The sequence below is a fragment of the Pinus tabuliformis genome, chromosome 2_1 (genome assembly GCF_031772625.1).
Source record: "Pinus tabuliformis cultivar Carrire ecotype Pingquan chromosome 2_1, CPIR1, whole genome shotgun sequence".
NCBI lineage: Eukaryota > Viridiplantae > Streptophyta > Pinopsida > Pinales > Pinaceae > Pinus > Pinus tabuliformis.
The window spans coordinates 410,661,553-410,683,900 of record NC_142299.1 but is presented as its reverse complement, the minus strand read 5'-3'; the positions used below and the strand labels follow the sequence as shown (position 1 = coordinate 410,683,900).

Sequence of the window (22,348 nt, the reverse complement as noted above, 5' to 3'; positions counted from 1 at the left end):
AATTCATGGGTAGGCTAAGGAGGTTCGTTACAATTTAACTTCTGTGGTGCTCCATAATAGTTGACTTAATGATACAGTCATGAAGTGTATGAACTATATTTTATTTGAGATAGATTTTGATTGACTTTGTAATTTTTTCAATGTAGGATTTTGCACAAAAGTTATGTAAGTAAATATTTTTGCAAGGTTTAAAAATAATTTTAATATTGTTTTTTATGGATAAATCAATATAGGAAGGAAATTAGTGCTAAGAGTGGGACAATGATAGGGGATGTTAGTGATTTCAAAAAAAGGGTTAAGTGAAAGTATTGGTTAATTTGATAAATAGATTAATTATTTGTTAAGAAAAAGTTTTTAAGATGCTCCCTTTTCCTTTTTGAGGAAGTGGAGTTTAAGCTTTAAATGACTTGAGTAACAAAAACTTTAAAATATATTTTAGTTGGGTATCAAGTTTATATATATATATATATATATATATATATATATATATATAATTTTAAAATAAATTTAATATATAAATTTATTATTAAAATAAATACAAATGAAAATGTTAAAAAAATAAAATTTCAAAAGTTTATAACAAATAAATTAATATTATTTTGATAAACTTTTTTTAATTTTATTTATAATATAATAATAAAAAATAATATTTATTTTATAATAATTTAATTAAATAAAAATATCATTGAAATTATTTCTTTCCATTTCTATAATATATATATATATAAATATAACAAAATAATTATATATATATATATATATATATATATATATATATATTCTTAAAATTTACTCTTTCTCAAAAAAATCAATTTTCTTTATTAAATTTAAATTTCGAATTAAAAATTGATCACATATGTGGAGTAAAAATTTATGTTTACGGTATCAATGGTGTGGTCGGCACAGCGTGCCACTTTATTCCCCCTACAGCGTTCATCCGCCAGGTTTTCAAAAGCGAACTTAATCCTTCCGCGAACGATTAAATGCGAGTAAAATGCGAGTAAAGGACAGTTACTGTTGGAACGCGAACTGGGAATATATAATCAGTGGCATGGCTGCCCTAATTTCACACTTCATTGCAATCCCCCAAAGACAGTCCCTATTTGTCAATCCTTTCAACAGCATATGGAACTCCATGGGTCTTTGAAACAGGCTTCCTTATCTTCCCTACCAGCCATAAAGCACAACTCCACTACAGGCCTCAAGAATATATCAAACTGCACTCTTAGAGGTTCTTCATCCACTCTAAATCTGGTGAAGAACCCTTCACAAAAGAGATTAGCTTGGTCTAAACGACTGGAAGTCACATCCCTGATTGACAGGGGCTTAGCCGCCACATTCATAGGTTCGAGTCCTAGAAGTCCTAACAGGAACACAATATTAGACTCCCCGCTTTCAAATCAGAGGAAATCCAACGACATGCGCAATTCCTGGAACTATGGCGATTGGATGAGCAGACTTCGTAGACCCAATCCTTCTCCTAAGCAGAGTCTGGCGGGTAAATGGAGGGAATATCATGGTGCCAACGAGTGGAGAGAACTTCTGGATCCCCTTGATGAAAACCTAAGAAGAGAGATTGTGAAGTATGGAGAATTTGCGCAGGCTACCTATGATGCTTTAACTCCGACCCCCAGTCGAGCTCTTATGGTGGCTGCTGCATCCCATGTGGTGAAATTAATTCATTTCTTCAAAGAGTGGGCTTGAGAAACACTGGCTACAGAGTGACCAAGTATCTTCATGCAACTCCAAATGTCCATGTTCCCAATTGGCTGGTGAAACTATCGAATGATACCCTAAATTGTCAGAAGTCTAACTGGATGGGGTTTGTTGCTGTGAGTGATAACTTGGAAGAGATCAAAAGATTAGGTCGAAGAGATATAGTTATTGCATGGAGAGGCACCATGACTCCGCTTGAATGGGCTGAAAATCTCAAGACAGATTTAAAACCAATTAAACTTTGTGATAATATTCATCCTGCTGATCTTAACCCGAGGGTGGAAAATGGATTTTTAAGTCTGTATACTTCTAAGGACAACAACCATAGGGACATTCATAATCATAGCATGAAGAGCGCATCTGAGCAGGTTCTGGAAGAGGTGCAGAGACTGTTAGAATTATACGAGGGCGAGGTGTTGAGTATTACCATTACAGGGCACAGTCTAGGAGCAGCTTTGGCGCTCTTGAGTGCATACCAGATTGGAGAAAACTTGGTATCAAGCTCAGATAGTACACCAATAGCAGTGTTCTCTTTTGGGGGACCAAGAGTTGGAAACCATGATTTCAAACAGAGGCTTGAGGATATGGGCGTGAAAACGTTGAGAATAGTCAATACCCATGATTGGATCCCTCAAATGCCAGGAATTTTTATGAATGAATGGCTACATAAGAAGTGTCATGAAATGTTAAATTCAAGAGCATTGGCGGAAGCAATGCAGAGGATGTCATTTACTCATGTCGGTGCTGAGCTGAGAATCAATCACTTGGTGCTAAAAGAGAATGCTGGCGTGAGTTGCTGTCACAATCTGGAAGCCCATCTGCACCTGGTGGATGGCTTTCAAAGCTCTAGGGTTCCGTTTCGGCCCAAGGCAAGGCGGGATTATGTTCTCGTTAATAAAACGTGTAATTTACTGAAAGAAGAACTAGTGGTGCCTGCTAACTGCCACAATCTGTCAACTCATCATGATACGGATTTCACTACCAATTTCTATCATCACCCTACGTTATCTCCGCTTTAAGTGCCTTCTGTATAGAGCAGCTTGGTGACTTGTACAGCAACCTCCTAAATAAAACATAAATTGTGAAAGTGACTCTAGAACATAGTGGCTTGTAAAGCAACCTTCGAAATATAATTTGAATAGTGGCTTTCCACTTGAAATGGTGGACCTCTTTAATCTCTAGCTCTGAAGAGAACTCCTCCTCACGAGTATATCCAGAACCTACAAGGCTGTCATGACAAGCTATATAGTGGCCGTGGCACAAATTTGTATGACCATCCAAAGTTGTAATATTTTATATGTTTTCTATATGGAACATTTCTACATGTGTTTTATTCAGCTACCTATTCATATATGCTGGTTTAATGGGTACGTAACTGGAAAGAATTTTATTATCAAATTATTCATAATTAAATGGTCGATAAATGTCACGGATATTAATATGAATTGAAAATATTAATAAATATTAATTTTAAATTTAATCAAATTATAATTTTATATTAAATTATTATTAATTATTATAAAATTTAATATTTATTAATTATTATAAAATTTAATATTTAAGTTAAAGATATTTACATTTTCCATATTATTATGAATATTCTTAATTTGTAAATAGATTTGGTTATAATATTATCATCAATTTATATCACATGTTTAAAAACCATAATTTATTTCATATAATATTTGTTTATATGAAAAAAATTAATTAACTAATTTAATTAAAAAAGCATAAATGGAATAACTATTTTTGAAATAAATCTCAACATTTAATTTGTGAAAACTAATGAAAGGTTAAATTCTTACCTTCCACCTAATAATTATTGATAATTCAATTACAATTTTGAAATCTCTATTCCAAAATAGATTCCTCTATAAAAGTAAATATAGGAGATGTTGTAAGAAATATGTCATTATTTTTAGTGTGTTCATTGTGTATTATATTATAAATGTCATTGTTCATTATATTATTTTTTTAGAGGAGTATTTGATTTGCAATATTATTATTTATGTGGAAGACTTAAACATATAAATAAACACTATGCTGCATTGATTAACTGAATTGAGTTTAATTACATATCAAGCATGCTATGATTAAGCATATAATTATAAACATGTTGGTATGAAGTTTAGTGTTTTATGTTTAACTTTAATAAGCTTAATCAATAGGTAGCATAATCTCCGAGGATGTTTTACCTAAAGCATTGGACATTTGGGACAATCTTCAATTTATCAAACAAACTACTATAACTGGAAATGAACACACTCTCAAAGACATGGTAATATTTTGGACTTTTTCCCTTGCTAGATTTAATATGGTTGGATATTCACATTTAATAAGAGTTTCACCAAAGACAAATTCTTAGTGAGATAGAATCCTAGCTGTTATTGGTAGTGTCAACTAATTGATAGAATCCTAGTAGTTTCTTGTGTGTAGGATACACTAAGTAATTGTAGAGTCCTAATTGTTACTAGGATTTTCAACTAGCTAGTTGTATGCAAGAGAAATGGCTTCTCACTCATTAAATTAGTGTTGTGGAGTAAAATTAACTCAAAATTGCATTGAGAATGAAGGTCTTGTTTCCATTATATATATATATATTAGGGAGATAGGGCACAATTGAATTATGCAATTTATCCATGATAATGAATAGAATAATATGAATCAAAGTAATTGAATCTTTGAGGGAGATGCAAGTACCAAAACTTTGAAGAGAAAAAATACTTTGCATGGGTAAAGTGAAAAGTAGAGAAATGTTGGAAGAATTATAGGCCACCAACATGTAGATTTAAGAAGAGAATGGACATTTAAATGAAAAAAGTATTTGAGGCCTTTACAATACTAGTTCCATTGCCAAAGAATGATTTTATTAAATGTCAAGACACAATGGTAGTTGTTATAGTTAATTTAGACAAGTTCATAGTTTGGGTTATGTAGTTAGGGGAGAAAAATATTGAATTAGATACTTGGAAAGAGGAGACATTCACAAAAATATTGGGATAGCTATAAGGAAAATTGACATAAAAACAAGAAGCCTTGGCCAAGCTCTAAGAAGTCATCCAAGACACTAAGTAAGCTCCTATTTCAATACAAAATCCAACACAATGAAGAAATCGAGAATGACAAGTTCATCATTTCCCAATCTTCCCTAAGAACATGTTGATATAATATTGGACAAGAAACAAGAGGCATTGGTTTGAATTTGTTAAACTAGATAGGTTACTATGGATAAGGGTTAAGAAAGAGAAGACTAGGAATATCAAGTCCCATTATAGTTTAAACTTATTGTCAAGCACGATGGCCTAAGATTTCATGGAAGAAATAAATGTCAAAAAATATCACATTTGTAAAACCAAAGTACATGGTATAATTAGCCTATTCATTTGAAGAAAAATATAGTAACAAGTAATGGTGGTAGCACACCACCACTCCATCCCTCTTGTATCAAATTGCAGAAGGGTAGTAAGGAAAAAAGTGTGGAGTTAACCCACACAAACACTTAGAGGAATTGGTCTATATATATATATATATATATATATATATATATATATATATATATATATACTAAAAAGTACCGAAAGGTATGGATCAATTAAGGTATCCCTTGTAGGTAACTACTAAAAGGAGAAAGTCCATAGAGCTTCCATCAATTGATGTTCATAAAGAAGTTCATTCTATGAGAAGAAATACCATCTTGAGACATCTTGCTAGGAGAAATAAACAACATGGCACAAGCTGATTATTTAGCTTAATACACACTAACAAATTTAACAATTAATAAAAACATAAAGGAAAGAAAAATAATTCAACCATACCTTAAAAAAATAAATATATAAAATAAAATAAAATAAAAAAATAAAAAGAATTATGACATGCGTTACCATTTTATATATATATGTGGGGTAAAGTAGCACAGGATCCTAAACCATAACCAAATATTTTTACAATGAAAGCAAAGAAGCTATTCAAAATTTTCCCATTTCGGTTTGAGCATAAACATGGTGTTTGTTGTCTCCTAACGGTTTGAATATCGCCTTCGATTTGTGAGAATAAAATTTATGTGAAAGTTATTTTGTGTTTTATTATGTTATTTGTAAGGCATTGTAGCCCTTCTAAACAGTAGATATATTTACATAAACTAAGTTTAAAGAACACAATAAAATTTCATAAATTATCTTTTTTGATATAATAGAGTATATAATATATATATATATATATATATATAATTAATTTCATAATTAATATTAGTGTTTCTAAAATTATTATATATTTTAAAGGCAATTTAATATATAAAAATAATAATAATAATTTTTTTAGTTTACTAAAAATAAGAAAATTATTAAAATGCTATATAGATAGATAGATAGATAGATTGAATAAGGTGCAGAAAAGGAGATAGGGTTTAATGTGAAGCTTTTTTGGGGGGCATTTTGTGAGCTGAGGAATTTGGAGATGGTTGTTTTATTGGACTTTCAAGGAAATGTTTAATTGATAGTTAGTATGATTGTGAGTTATAATTATGGTGATAAATCTTGGTGTGACTATTCTCGGTGCATTTTTATGTTTTGAGAAGTTTTCATTGTTGTAAAAGAGAGAATGCATGTAAAGTTGTTTTAGGTGCAAAAGTAATCACTTTTTGAGAAATATAGTTTTGGAGACTATCTGAATCTATGACAAGCCTAAAGAAAAATTGAATGGAATGTTACTATAGATGAAGGAGTTTCGATGTGAGAGGGAGCTGTCATTGATGCAAATGTGTATTAGGTTATGTTATAAAGAGAGCTTTGTCCTCAACATATTTTCCATTTTATATTAGGATGGATGAGGAGGAGTCTTTGAAAAATCACCAAGCGAATGCACCTGGCATTAGATATTTATTAATATGTTCCTCTGAATTTCTTGGCCAATTTCTTTGGAGCAACACAATTGGTTTATAGGGTATTCAGAGGGCTAAGTCCACATTTCATTTTCTCTGACAATGACAGTAGATGTCATGAGATCTTTGGAATTTCAAAGATTTCAGGTTCTAGACATGTTTAAGGAAGTTCTAACAGCGTAGTTGTGGAATGTCTACATTTCATGTATTGATATGATGTTTTGTGTGGGTCCTTTAAATGTTTGATGTACCGTCTTCATAAGTTGGAGTGCATTGTACATGGATCTATGTAACATCAAAATTTCATGTTATTGTAAGACCTAGATAGGTATGCACACCCCTTTGTCATGTGTTCCCTAGTGACATGATGTTTCTTTACTAGTATAGTTATGTAGCATCTATTAGGGAGTTCTTTAACACTGTGAAGAGTGGGTCATATGTTGGGTACACTTGAGTGGACCATATTGGTTTTATACTCTATAAGGTTAAGTTTTACATTCAAGGGGAGTTAATAAATAAGTTGGATGATGCATGTACATCAAGGAATTCCTACTATACCAAGACTTACAATAGTTGGATACCCATGCATTCCTATGGATGGTTGTTCCTTTATATAAAAATCGATAGTTTGATGATCTATGCATGATCGAGGTGCAAGGTGAAAGTGCCAGGTTGGAAAAAATGTATAATTTGTTGAACAAGAAGATATTTGGGAGTGTGTGCTACAAAGAAGATGTAGACAAATACCTCAATAGATGAAAATTAATACAAGTATTTGTTAAGGGGGAGTGTAAGAATATGTAACTACTGCTTGTCATTTGTGTGTGGTCATATTCAGGTAGAGTTTTAGTCTCTATGAGAAGGAGTGTGTTTCTATTAGTTACAAGGTTGTTTAGGCTTAGTTTTTTTAGATATTCCCTCTAACTAGTTAGTCTGCTAGATTGGCATGTGGTTGAGACGTTCTTTCAACCAAGTGATTGAGTGTCCAATATAGTTCACCTATTTTGAGACAAAACTCATTGTATTTACATGTATTATTACATTTTATGTGATTATACTGAGAGTGCTACCAATTTATTTTTTTTCTTGCTAGCATGGATAGGAAAAATGTACATGTAGGAGAATGACATTGATTATGAAGATAATCTCGTGGATATTGAAACCATTTTTACCAGCTAAAGGAAATGTGAGTCATATCATGTGAATGTGATAAGATGTTATGTGAGCACTTGGATTGGGTGCTAGAGTTTCCAAAATATGATCTCATTTCTCTAGATCATATTTTGGGACTAGAGAGTAAGTTTACTATAGAACCACCATTTTTGAAGGAGGTTTGTCAATTGACAATTCAAGAAGTATTTTTTTACAAATAAGGATAAAAAACCAATGTATAACATAGTTGAGATGTTGATAAAAAAAAGTGAAGTGTCAAGAAGATCATGTGCATTCATGTAAGCTTGGAAAAGCTAGAGTAGTTATAAGAGAGGAAATCTAGATGAATGAAGAAGGAGACTTGATGAAGAAAGTAGTAGTTTGTAAATTTTGTAGAAAATTGGTGTCATGGTCTTTCCTGAAAACATTATTAAAAGTAAATTTGGAGATGTTTCTTGGTTTCATTCCTATTTACCATATTTTGCAAATAAATTGGATTAGCTTCATTTTTCATAGTAAATAAGACATGGATAAGGTGTTGAGTTTATATTAGAGGTGGGGGTCATCTGGGCTAGTCTTAAAGAATTCAAATTTAAAATTTGATCCTAGAAGAGAGTCATGTATTATTCATAAGTTATAGGATATCCTTCGTACTCTACCTTGGAATATTTGGAAGAAAGGAATTCCAATAAATGTAGTGATTTAATTTGGTTTTTTCGTTTTTTAGAATATAAGTGGGATAAACAGGTTGATAATTGGTGAGTACAGGTTGTTCTAGAAGTATACTTTAGGAAATTTATTTTGACTAAAGTTGATGTGATCTATGGTTACTAGATATTCATGCAAAAAAATGAACACTGGAAGAGTACCATTTAATTTTTTTCATTTCCATTAGGGCCTAGTGCAAATATGATACATCTCTTACTTGTAGACATCCTAAAGTCTATGGTTTCAATGGATTCTTAGATAGTTATGAAATATGTTTGATATCATATTTGCATCATGTTTCCATTAATCGAGGCCTCCATGGACCCTTCTATGAAGGTGAAAGCCCATTATAGCATATGTCTTACGTCTAGAAAGTATCCTTTCCGCATTTATTTGCTTGAGTGGGGTTGAGAAAGGTTTTAAGGCTATGGTTTCCTCATTATTTCTATTAATTCATTTGAATAAAAAATTTGATTGCTTTGTCTAGAAGAGGAAAGGAATTATGAAGATGGTTTAATAGAGATGAGTTAGTGTCATCTTCTTTGTCATCAAAGTTTTTTACTACACCTCTAAAATCATTTATGGAGTTATCATTTAAACATGTCTTTCTGCCAAGGTTTAAGGAGGAGAACAGTTTCTAGGGACTTATTTTCTATCTCTGAGACTAAGGAAAATATAAAATATTTAAATGGTATTTTTCATTCTTGTTAGGATATCATATAAGATCTAAATTAAAGATAAAATATGGAATAGTAGTCATTGGAAGTCTAAATTTGTATGTTAATCAAGCTTCTGGTTTCCCTAAGAAGGCTCATGTATCCCGAGCTAAACAATAGACAAGGAAGGAGGTTAGAGGAAGTAGCTAACAATTCAAAAGGTACTTAGAGCATCAAAATCCATTTCAATTTTTTTCCCATGACTGTGTTATCTTTCAACACGAGAAATGTCAGGGGTGTTCAAATATAGATAACCCTCAAATGGCTGATCGAGGTCTATAAATTTTATAATGTTTTGATTCATGAGACTATGTGTTCAGGAAGAAAGGTTATTGACTATTTTTCATCCTTTTTAAATGAATGGTATTTTTTGTCAATAGATCCATATGGGATGTCTAGAGATCTACTTACAATCTAGGGAAAATATAGGGGGCATCTTTGGAGGCCCCTTCATCATCCTTGTTTCATTATGGGACTAAATTAGAACTAGATGCAAATGATTTAGAGGAAAAATTAATGGTAGTAAAACATAATGGGTTCTCTGTAGAAATAATAACTTATTGGGAGAATTTGATTAGGGATGGGAAGTTTGAATTGTTAAATTCTATCATTGGAGGATACATAAACCTAATTTTCTTTCCTAGTGAAGCATTGGGGGCACATGCTAGTTGTGAAGTTTTAAACGATTTTTTTCTCACGATTTTTAGGAAAAGTATCTAGTATATATAGAACCGATTAAGTTGGTCACTACCTAGAGAAATTCTAGGAAGGGTGCTGAAGGTATCTCACATGGGATGTCAAACCAATTTCTCATCTTGTTGAAGTTGGAGAAATTTGATCGAAAACCCTTATCCCTCCAATTTTACTCATTCCTAGTTGTAGGAGGAGGATTTAAAGATGTTGATTATTTTGCTATGGAAGAATATAGATTCTAATTATGAGGACTCAACTATGAAGCATGTATTATACAATCCTTCTATGGGGAAAGGGTGTTAAGAAAAGGTGGCTTATGGAACATGAAAAAAATGAATAAGAGCTTGTTGAGATAGAAGACAAAATATGATTTATTTTTTAACAAAATTTAGTTGGAATCTTCTCAAATCAGGGTCAAACACCATTAAAATATCTAGACTCTATGAAATTGTTGTTGCTTAAAATGGAGGAATTAAATAAGATATAAAATAGTTTATTGTTGTAGGATTCTTGAAGACTACAACAATATAGTATTTTCATTTTATAAATTTTCCAACTTCTAAAAGAATACCATTACAACTTAGGAAATCTTGAATATGGGTCAAGGAATGGTGAAGTCCTTAGCTTAGAAGAATGAAGTTGGTAAACTTCATTTGAAATACTTTCTCTCTAGAGAAGGGACTTGTTGGAATGGAAGAATTATGAAAATGTTACAAATGGTTTAGAGGCTTAAGGAAGAAGGCATGAACCACTCTCTAGAGGTTGATATTACCTGAAAATAACTTCTTTCAATGACATCCCATTAGGGGAATTTTGAGGTCTAAAATGGGTCTCCTAAGGAAATAATAAAATAATAGCTAAACCAATAAAATAATATTTATGAATTTACAATTCACTTTTTGCACCACACTCTATTTAACCATAGTTAAATTCAATTGCAAAGTCGTACCAAAATAAAATTATTAAAAAAATTGTATTGATGTAACTATAAATAAGAGTGAGATTTTCAAGAAAAAGTAATTATCATTGAACAACTAATGAATTTTTCCTTTGTACTTAAATAACTTCAAATATATTATAAATATAAATTCTTAATTGTATAACATACTATTGATTAAAATTTATATTATTTAAATTATACAATTAAATTATATAATAACATATAATTAATATAAACCCGTGATTAACATGTAATTAATTAATATACTATATAAAAGTCAAATAATATAATATAATAAATGTAATATATTATTTTATGTATTAATTTATAAACCGGTTATAATTGTCATAAAATTATGTAAGAATTTATCAAATAATTTATAAAAATTAAATATTTATTTTTTATTTAGGATGTAATAACTTGAAATTAAGCATGTGTAAGCTCAATTTATTAAAAAAATCATAAATAATACAAAACTAATATATTTTTTTATTTTAATTTTAATATGCTTGTATTGTTATTAATATTATAATGATATTATTCCAAGATTTAATTTATCATAAAATTACAAAGTCACATTTTTATTTATTTTGATTTATAATATATACGTATATATGTTAACTTATAATTAATTTGAAATTGTGATATTAAATAAAATGAGATGAGTATATAATTTAAAAATAAATATATGAAAATACACAAATATAATACTTGTTGAAAAGTGTGTAAAGATATGAAGATCGTATAAAGATATACATTGTTTTTTCAGAAAAATATGAAATGACAATAATAATATTTTATTCAAAAAAGTGAAATGTTTTTTATTTACTTTGTGACTTTAAAAGTAATTAAAGCACTATCATGGTTAACCATGAGTTTTTATCCACCGCTAAGAATGCGACAAGTAAGTACCTTTAGCTCAAGCAATGTCACATCAACCATTGGAAATGATGTCATCCCCTAAAATGTGATTGATTCTCATTAAGTGAATTTTGATTGTACATTTTCCTTAAAAGACACATTTTAGACCCCAAATTCCTATAATGTCTCAAAAATAAGATTAATTTATAAGAGATACATCATATTTGAATTCCTTTTACAATTTTTTAACTTAATAATAGATTATTTGGTTAAACTTATCCCAGAATTGATATCTTTAAAGAATATATTTAGAGCAATGAATACTACATCCACATACCTAGGTTTAAAAAAACGAGATGAAATATCTTTTGATTACCTTAGCCCAATAACTATGTAATATAATTTTATAATCTTATTGCTAAAGTTATTGTTAATAATTTAAAAGTATCATTGTAAGAACTTAATTCAAAAGAAAAAAAAAGGTTTCTATTCAATCCTTAATTTCATGTGGCCATATATATATTGACCAATAAGGAACTCATTACATAGACAGATGAAATGTTCCTACTATCATTATAAATATCGATTTCGGGAATCTTACGATTAATGTATTTTCATTCTATTGATGTTTTTTAATTAGGAACCAAGTAACAATTGGTAAATTTGATGATGGGATGTATACAATTGATTTCCTTTGCTTTGTTTCTCATTGTACCTCCCATATATTCTGTAAAGGATGTAGATTTTTTATACAAACACGCCCTCTATCACCCTTTTTTTTTTTAATCAGCGGTTAAGTGTCTAAGCCTCTTAATAAAAGATGATATATTGAGAAATTTTTAAGACGATTAAAGAATTAAATTTTGTGTATATTATGCATCTCTTATTCACCAATATTCCTACTTTTCTCTTATTCACCAATATTCCTACTTTCGGATTGGAAATGACAATAATTAATATCTTTAAGAACCATTTTGGAACTTTATTGTAAAGCCATAATTATGCAACTAAAATTTAAGGGAGTCTGGCATGTTATCAAACTCTATTAACTCTATTTTGGTTGATGTTTCAAATTAGATAAAAAAATGCTTATGCAAATTTATTTTTACTGAGTGTTTTAAGGCTCAAAGTACCCATGAGTTTAGTTGAAACTAAATAGTTGAAATTTTGAGCACTAATGGTCTCTTTAAGAGAATATTGACACCCTTATTTTAGTATGAGTAAACAAGGGTTTGTTTGCCGGTGGTCATCTTGTGCTGATCATAGTTGTTATTGAGAATATATTAGTGTATTGGATATTCATTATGAAGGTGTTCGCAAGAATCATTTTTCTCGACTAAAAACAAAGAGATGGGTCTCAAAAATATTTATAGATTTAGTAAATCCCTAATGGAAAAAAAATGAAATTGTTTATAATAATTCTCTTTGGAAAAGGAAACGAAACAATAATACTTGTGAGGTCAAACTACGTTGGAGTAGTTCAAAATTAAACAAAAGCTTCCAAATTATTTTCTCAATTATTTGTAAAGTCATCATCGATGTTTCCTCAATGGTTGGGTAAGTGGTTAGATTGGAGATTGGTAATGGTAATAAAGTTATAAAATGTGGATAGTTGAAGACTAAGTGATAAAAGGTATGGGAATTTATGTGATGTTACTTCAAATAATATATATGAAAAGGGTTATTATATTTAATCGATATTAGTAAGAAAGATAGAATTTTTTTTTGGATTAATGTAGATTATAAATAAAATACTTATATTTCCAGATTAATTCACAAGCACTTTATATAGAAATACGGTAATTGAAAGTAAAGGGAAAAAAAATCATTATTTATGGAGTTGAAAATGTCATATAAAAATAATAGAATTGATGTTACATTTATGCTATGTTTGTTTTCCATTTATTAATTAAAATAAAAATATATTAATAACAAAAAAATATTTTATTTTTAGTCATAATTAAAATATTTCAATTTCTATATTAAATAACAAAGTTTTATATCAAATTTAAATAAAGAAAAGAAAAGTAATTTAATTTAAAAAAAATATTTATATACCACATTGGTTTTAGTGGGTGTTAGCCATTATGAGCATCATCATATTGTAATTTATTGAATTAGAGAGAGCACATTATTATTCCATTAATGGGTTCTTTACTGATATTTGTAATTCAATCTTAGTAAAAAATCAATTCTTCACTTTTGAGCTTAATTTTAAATGAACTTGATATAAAGAGATAATTTAGTTGAAAGTTAAAAGAAATAAAAAATTACTTTTTAGTATGAGGAAATATGTAATTCATTCACTACTCAAGATGGAGTTGAAGTATAACATATAAAATAGTATTAGTGATGTTACACAAATGTTTAATTCATTCTATGTTTAGTTTAGTTAACATGTAATATTTAAAACCAAAATATATTAATAACATAAAACTATTTTGAAAAACCAAATAAAATATTTCAATATCCATATTAATTAACATAATTTTATATTTCAAGTATAAATATCATTTATATTTCTTAAATAAAAAAACTAATTCTCATCTATATAATATGATTTATAATATTTTAAATAACATTACAAAATATACACCTATTTACTTAATTAAAAATATTGCATACTTACATATAATGAAATTATAATTAATTACTACAATATGTTTATTTATTTAATTTACTATTTTAATTTTTTCCCAAACATAACTTTCATTCATAATTTAATCTTATTTGATTTAACTATAATTATTATAAAATGTATATGTATTGATGTGTATATATATCCAATTTAACTATAGTAAATAAAAATATAGCTCTTTTTATATTCTAATATATTATTAGACCATATTCCAATATATAATTTAAATACTACCTAGCTAATAGAATTAAATTGCAATTATTTATTATAATATTTTATAATTATTTATTTATAACTATTATTTTTCCTTATAAATTTCATTAATCTTTTCATAAATTACATGTATATAATTTGGTTTATAATATAATATAATATTATGTTATATTATAAACCATATTCAGAAATAAAGACATATCTATATAAAGGGCAAAGATTCATCATTACTCCATATATTCAAATTTAATTAAAAGTATTGCATACTTACATATAATGAAATTATAATTAATTATTAAAATATATTTATTTATTTAATTTACTATTATAATCTTTTTCCAAACATAAATTTCATTTATCTTAATTAAATTGCAACCATATTAAAAAATAAAGATATATCTATATAAAAGGCAAAGATTCATCATTACTCCATATATTCAACAAGTGTGGAGGGGATCAAATACACATTTTTTTAACCACAAATCTTAATAAATTTGATTTCTTTCCAAGCTTGATAAATATGGATCTCTAGATTGCTTGATAAATATAGATCTCTAGATTATTGATGGCAGAGAGTGATCAAATCTTTCAAAATTCAAGTGTAACACCCCAATTGTTGTGAATATTTGTTTTACTACTAGTTACTTTTACTTTACAAGACTTAATAACTCACGATCTAGTGAAAGAGGCCTAGTAAAACTTTGTATCTAAAAGACAAATTTTATTTGAAGGAAATGGTGACATGTTTATGAAGGTAGGGCGAGTGAACCAAAAAAAAAAAAAAAAAAATGAAAAATATATTTTTAATCCTCCATAAAGAAAACCCCATCTCATTTGGAAAATATCCATCAAATTATTGGCTGATTTTGAAATGGGGATATCATGAGAAATCTACAACATGTGCACCATGAGAGAGTGTAAGTTTTGTAGTGGGATATTGAATTTTTTGTTTTACCTCTGAATTCGTTTGGATAGCAAATGTTTCATGGTAATTTTGGAATTAATTTTGATGTACTTGATTTTGGGAAAATATATTTTTCATGGAAATGTTTGATATAAATCAATTCCATAGAAAACATATTAATTGTCAATGGGGAATTGTAGTTGTGGTTTCATTGTGTCTGTCTTCTATCATTTTTTTTTCCAGCGAAAACCAAGATAAAAATCAACTATGAAGTTAATGATCGAGGGTTCAAGCAATGCATTTTCTTGGTTTTTTATTAATATCATAATATATACTATTTGTAAATTATATGTTGTTATAAAAGTTTTATTTTACAAGTGCAGTTGTGTTTGTCTTCTATCATTTTTCTTCCAACATAAACCAAGATAAAAATCAACTACGAAGTTAATGCTAAAGAGTTCAAGAAATGCATTTTCTTGGTTTTTCTTATTAATCTCATAATATATACTATTTGTAAATTATATTTTACTATAAAAGTTTTATTTTACAAGTGCACTATGACCTCAACCATTTTTCACAAACAAGCTTAAGATTGAATGTCTTAGATCATATGGCTTACTTAATAGTTAACTTAGCAATACAATCATTGACTTTCCCATTTTTTCCATGTGGGATTTTGCATAAAAGTTATATTCTAAGGTTTAATAATAACTTTAATATTGTTTTTTTTTTTGGATAAAACTCCTAAATATGATGATGATTCATGCCATGGAAATATAGGAGGGAAATTAGTGCTAGTAATGGGACAACTGAAGGGGATGTTCATGATTTCAAAGAAAGGCTTAATCGAAAGTATTTTCTCAATTTTATAGATAGATTAACTATTGGTTAGGAACAAGTTAATAAGATAATCACTTTTCCTTTTTAAGAAAATGAAGATTAAACTTTAAATGATTGAGTAACAAAGACTTTAAAATAAATTTTGTGGGTATCAAATTTATTTATGTATATAATTTTAAAGTAAATTTGATCTATAAATATATTATTAAAATAATTACAAATGAAAATGTAAAAGAAAATCATGATTTTCATAACAAATAAATTAATATTATGTAAATAAACTTTTTCTAATTTTATTTATATTTTAATAATAAAAAATAATATATTTTTTATAATAATTTAATTAAATAAAAATATCATTTAAATTATTTCTTTATAATTTATTTATATTTCTATAATAATAAAATATCAATAAATTCCCAGCTAAATGGACGAGTACCGGCCCAGCTCAATTTCCCATTTCTCTAGATATAAATATGTATGTAAATATAAATTGAACATTTAATAATTACTTTTTAATTTAATTTTTAAAATTTTAGCTATTAAAATTTTTATATTTATCAGCATTCGATTTTTGTGAATACAGTAAATACGGAAAACAGTCTCTTTTCCGAAAAGAAATGCATTTAGATTTGCACACGCAACCAACAAATATGGTAATGAAAATGAAAATGAATGCAGCACATGATGAATGTCAGTTTGTCAAAAATAATTGAGGAGATACCCTCAGAAGCTGGGCGCTTCAATTTGTATGTCAAACTGTTTGACAGCGTAGTGGAGGTGATTGTCAGCGAAGAATCGAGCTCATGAAACATATGTGGAGATCATGAAATTTATGTTTACAGTACCAATCGTGAGGTCCGCACCGCGTGCTACTTTATTTCCTGCACCGAGTTCGTCACCTAGTTTTCAAAATCCTCACGCGAATGAATCAAAAGCGAGTAAATGACAGTTACTTTTAGAGCACGAACTGTGAATATATCATCAGTGGCATCGCTGCCCTAATTTCACAATTCATTGCAATGCCCCAAAGAGAGTGTATTTTTCAATTCTTTCAACATTATTTATTTCAGAGCATATGGAACTCCTTGGGTCTTTGAAACAGGCTACCTTATCATCTAGCCATAAAACAGAACTCCATAAAACACAGGCCTCAAGAATATATCAAACTTCACTCCTAGACGCTCTCCATCCACTCTAAATCTGGTGAAGAACCCTTCACAAGAGAGATTAGTTTGGTCTAAACAACTGGTAATCACATCCCTAATCGACAGGGGTTTATCAGCCACATTCATAGGTTCCAGTCCTAGAAGTTCTATCAGGAACAGAATATTAGACTCCCTGCTTTTAAATCAGAGGAATTCGAACAACATGCGCAATTTCTGGAACTATGATGATTGGATGAGCAGGCTTCGTAGACCCAATCCTTCTTCTAAGCAGAGTCTGGCGGGAAAATGGAGGGAATATCATGGTGCCAATGACTGGAGAGACCTGTTTGATCCCCTTGATGAAAACCTAAGAGAGAATGTTAAGTATGGGGAATTTGCCTAGGCAACTTATGATGCTTTTAACTCCGACCCCCAGTCGAGCTCTGATGGTGGCTGTTGCATCCCATGTGGTGAAGTTAATTCATTTCCTGAAAGAGTGGGGCTTTGGAACACTGGCTACAGGGCCACCAAGTATCCCCATGCAACTCCTAATGTCCATGTTCCGAATTGGCTTTCGAGACTATCGAATGATACCCTAAAATGTCAGAAGTCTACCTGGATAGGATTTGTTGCTGTGAGTTATAACTTGGAAGAGATCAAAAGATTAGGTCGAAGAGATATAGTTATTGCATGGAGAGGCACCATGACTCCACTTGAATGGGCTGAAAATCTCAAGACAGATTTAAAACCAATTAAGCTCTCAGATAATAGTCATCACTCTGATCTTAATCCGAAGGTGGAAAATGGATTTTTAAGTGTGTATACTTCCAAGGGCAACAGCCATGGTGACGATCATAATAATAGCATGAAGAACGCATCTGAACAGGTTCTGGAAGAGGTGCAAAGACTACTAGAATTATACGAGGGCGAGGAGTTGAGTATTACCATTACAGGGCACAGTCTAGGAGCAGCTTTGGCGTTCTTGAGTGCATACCAGATTGGAGAAAACTTGGCATCAAACTCAAATAGTACACCGGTAGCAATGTTCTCTTTTGGGGGACCAAGAGTTGGAAACCATGATCTCAAACAGAGGCATGAGGAGATCGGCGTGAAAACGTTGAGAACAGTCAATAGCCATGATTGGATCCCTCAAATGCCCGAGATTTTTATGAATGAATGGATACATAAGAAGTGCCATGATTTATTAAATTCAAAGGGATTGATGGAAGCAATGGATAGGATGCCATTTACTCATGTCGGGTCTGAGCTGAGAATCAATCACTTGGATTCTCCATATCTAAAAGAGAATGCTGGTGTGAGTTGCTGTCATAATCTGGGAGCCCATCTGCATCTGGTAGATGGCTTTCAAAACTCTAGGGTTCCGTTTCGGCCGAACGCAAAGCGGGATTATGATCTGTAATTTACCTAAAGATGAACTTAGGGTGCCTGCTAATTGGCACAATTTGTGAACTCATTATGATACCGATTTCACTTCCAATTTCAATCATCACCCTACGTTATCTCAGCTTTAAGTGCTTTCTGTCTGAGTAGCAGCTTGGTGACTTCTACAGCAACCTCCTAAATATAAAATGAATTGTGACTGTGGGGTGCGAATGTTGGCCCCTTTTCAATCTTTACCACTGAAAGTGAGTTTGGATCATGGTGGCTTGTACAGCAACCTTCTAAATATAATTTGAATAGTGGCTTTCCAATGGAAATGGTGGACCCCTTTAATATTTACCTCTGAACAAAACTCCTCACGAGTATATCCAGAACTTACCTTGTCTTGTCTAGCTATCCGAGCCTGTCATGACAAGCTATATAGTGACCGTGGCACAAAATTGTATTACCATCCAAAGTTGTAATATTTTATATGTTTTCCATAAGGACAGTTTTACATGTGTTTTATTGAGCTACCAATTCATATATGCTGGTTTATATATCCTGGTTTAATGGGTATGTAAGTGGAAAGGATTTTATTATTAAATTATTCATAAATGTCATAGATATTAATATGAGTTAAAATATTAATAAATATTAATTTTAAATTTAATCAAATTATAATTTTATATTAAATTATTATTAATTATTATAAAATTTAATATGTGACTTAAATATATTTATACTATTTATGTTATTATCAGGATTCTTAATTTGTAAATAGGTTTGCTTATAATATTATAGTTTATCTATATCACATTTTTAAAAGCATAATTTATTTCATATGATATTTGTTTATATGAAAAAGATTAATTAATTAATTTAATTAAAAAAAAACATAAATGGAATAATTATTTTTGAAATAAATCTCAACATTTAATTTGTGAAAACTATTAAAAGGTTAAATCTTTACTTTCCACCTAATAATTATTGATAATTCAATTAAAATTTTGAAATCTCTATTCCAAAATAGATTCCCCTATAAAAATAAATATAAGAGATGTAAGAAATATGTCATTATTTTTAGTGTGTTCATTGTGTATTATATTATAAATGTCATTGTGTATTATATTATTTTTTTAGAAAAGTGTTTGATTTACAATATTATTATTTATGTGGAAGACCTAAACATGTAAATAAACATTATGTTGCATTGGTTAATTGAGTTGAGTTTAAATACGTATCAAGCATCCTATGCTTAAGCATATAATTATAAACATGTTGTTATGAAGATTGGTATTTGATGCTTAAATTTAATAAGCTTAATCAATACGTAGCATAATCTGCAAGGATGTTTTACCTAAAGCATTGGACATTTGGGACAATGTTCAATTTATCAAACAAACTACTATAATTGGAAGTAAACACACTCTCAAAGACATGGTAATATTTTGGACATTTTCCCTTTCTAGATTTAATATGGTTGGATATTCACATTTAAGAGTTTCACCAAACATAGATTCTTAGTGAGATAGAATCCTAGTTGTTATTAGCAGTGTCAACTAGTTGATAGAATCTTAATTGTTATTGGTAGTGTCAACTAGTTGATAGAATCCTAGAAGTTTCTTGTGTGTAGGATACACTCAGTAATTGTCCTAATTGTTTCTAGGATTTTCAATTAGTTAGTTGTATGCATGAGAAATGGCTTCTCGCCAATTAAATTAGTGTTGTGGAGTAGTATTCACTCAAAATTTCATTGAGAATGAAGGTATTTTTTCATATATATATATATATATATATATATATATATATATATTAGGAAGATAGGGCACAATTAAATTATGCAATTTATCCATGATTATGAATAGGATAATAGGTATCGCAGTAATTTAACCTTTGAGGGTGATGCAGGTACCAAAGATTTGAAGAGAAAAAACACTTTGCATGGGTAAAGTGAAAAGTAGAGAAATGTTGGAAGACTTATAGGCCACCAACATATAGATTTACAATACTAATTCCATTGCCAAAGAATGAGATTATTAAATTTCAAGACACATTGGTAGTTGTTATAGTTAATTTAGACAAGTTCATAGTTTGGGTTATGCAGTTAGGGGAGAAAACTATTTTATTAGATATTCGGAAAGAGGATACATTCACTAAAATGATGGGATAGCTATAACAAAAATTGACATAAAATTAGGAAGCATTGGCCAATCTCTAAGAAGTCATCCAAGACACAAGTTATGAAACCAGCTTAAGAAAAGATAGAAAAGATAGATCAACGCCTTAGAATTCAGCCTCTTCGAGGGGGCAACCTCCTTTACATTACGTAAATGAACAATTCTTGGATGATTCGAATGAAAAAACCTCCTTTCTATATATAGGAGTCTAAGGAGTCACAATATAACCCATTCGACCTAACAATAATAATATAAAGCCACAAAAATAACAATAGAGGGATTTTATGGGGCACAATAATAACAATATGGGGACAATAAGGGCACAACAATATTAATAAGGGGTATAACTACAATAGTAATGGGGTAATCACTAGTATTATAGGAACCCAACATGCCCCTCTCCTTCAAAAAAAGTGTTGTCCTCAACGCTTGAGTAGTTCTGGATACTTCTGTATAAAATTTGCATCCTTCCATGTGGAATCTTCAGCGAATAAGTTCTTCCACTTGATAAGATACTCCGAAATTGATCGATTTCGTAGCTGTCGACTTCTTGTTTCTGTGACTGCTTCTGGTTCCAATATAATTTTTCCTTCCTCGTCAAGTTCTGGCAATATTGTTTGAACTGGGAGCTTGTCGCCTATAACTTTCTCTAAACATGAATCATGGAAAACTGGGTGCAATCGAGAAGCTGCAGGAAGCTCCAATTTGTATGCCATAGTACCAATCTTTTGCAACACCTTGTACGGACCATAATACTTTGGTGATAATTTATTATCCTTCTTAGCTTGCTTGAGAGACATTTTCTTATATGGTTGTAGCCGTAGGAATACCAAATCACCTACATCAAAACTTCTTTTGCTGCGATGTTGATCTGCCTGTTGTTTCATTCTATTATGTGCCAACACGAGGTTATCCTTTAAGAGTTGGAGGACTTGTTGTTGATGTTCGATGTGATGTTCCACTGCCTGAACCTTAGAATTTTCTCTTAAATATGATGTGATGGATGGTGGGTGATACCCATAAAGTGCCATAAATGGGGTCATTTTTGTTGTTGTATGGAAGGAAGTGTTATACCACCATTCATCCAGAGGCAACCATTTGACCCATTGTGTCTGTTTATCAGACACAAAGCAACGAAGATATCCTTCCAAACATTTGTTTACTATCTCAGTTTGCCCATCGGATTGAGGATGATAAGATGAGCTATGAGCTAACTGAGTACCAAGACAAGAAAATAATTTTGTCCAAAAATTTCCAGTGAAAATGGGATCTCTGTCACTTACAATAATCTTTGGGTTTCCATGTAGCTTTTGAATTGTTTCCATAAATGCAGTAGAAACTGTACTGGCTTTAAATGGATGTGATAATTCACAAAAGTGTGCG

General features: G+C 30.0%; 2 pseudogenes; both read left to right on the top strand.

The window, feature by feature from the left end:
- The first annotated feature begins 1,817 nt into the window (after positions 1–1,817).
- LOC149200657 (phospholipase A1-Igamma2, chloroplastic pseudogene) lies at positions 1,818–2,735 on the top strand (annotated as a pseudogene).
- Positions 2,736–17,628: 14,893 nt separating this feature from the next.
- Positions 17,629–18,825, top strand: LOC149200656 (phospholipase A1-Ibeta2, chloroplastic pseudogene; annotated as a pseudogene).
- Positions 18,826–22,348: the final 3,523 nt, after the last annotated feature.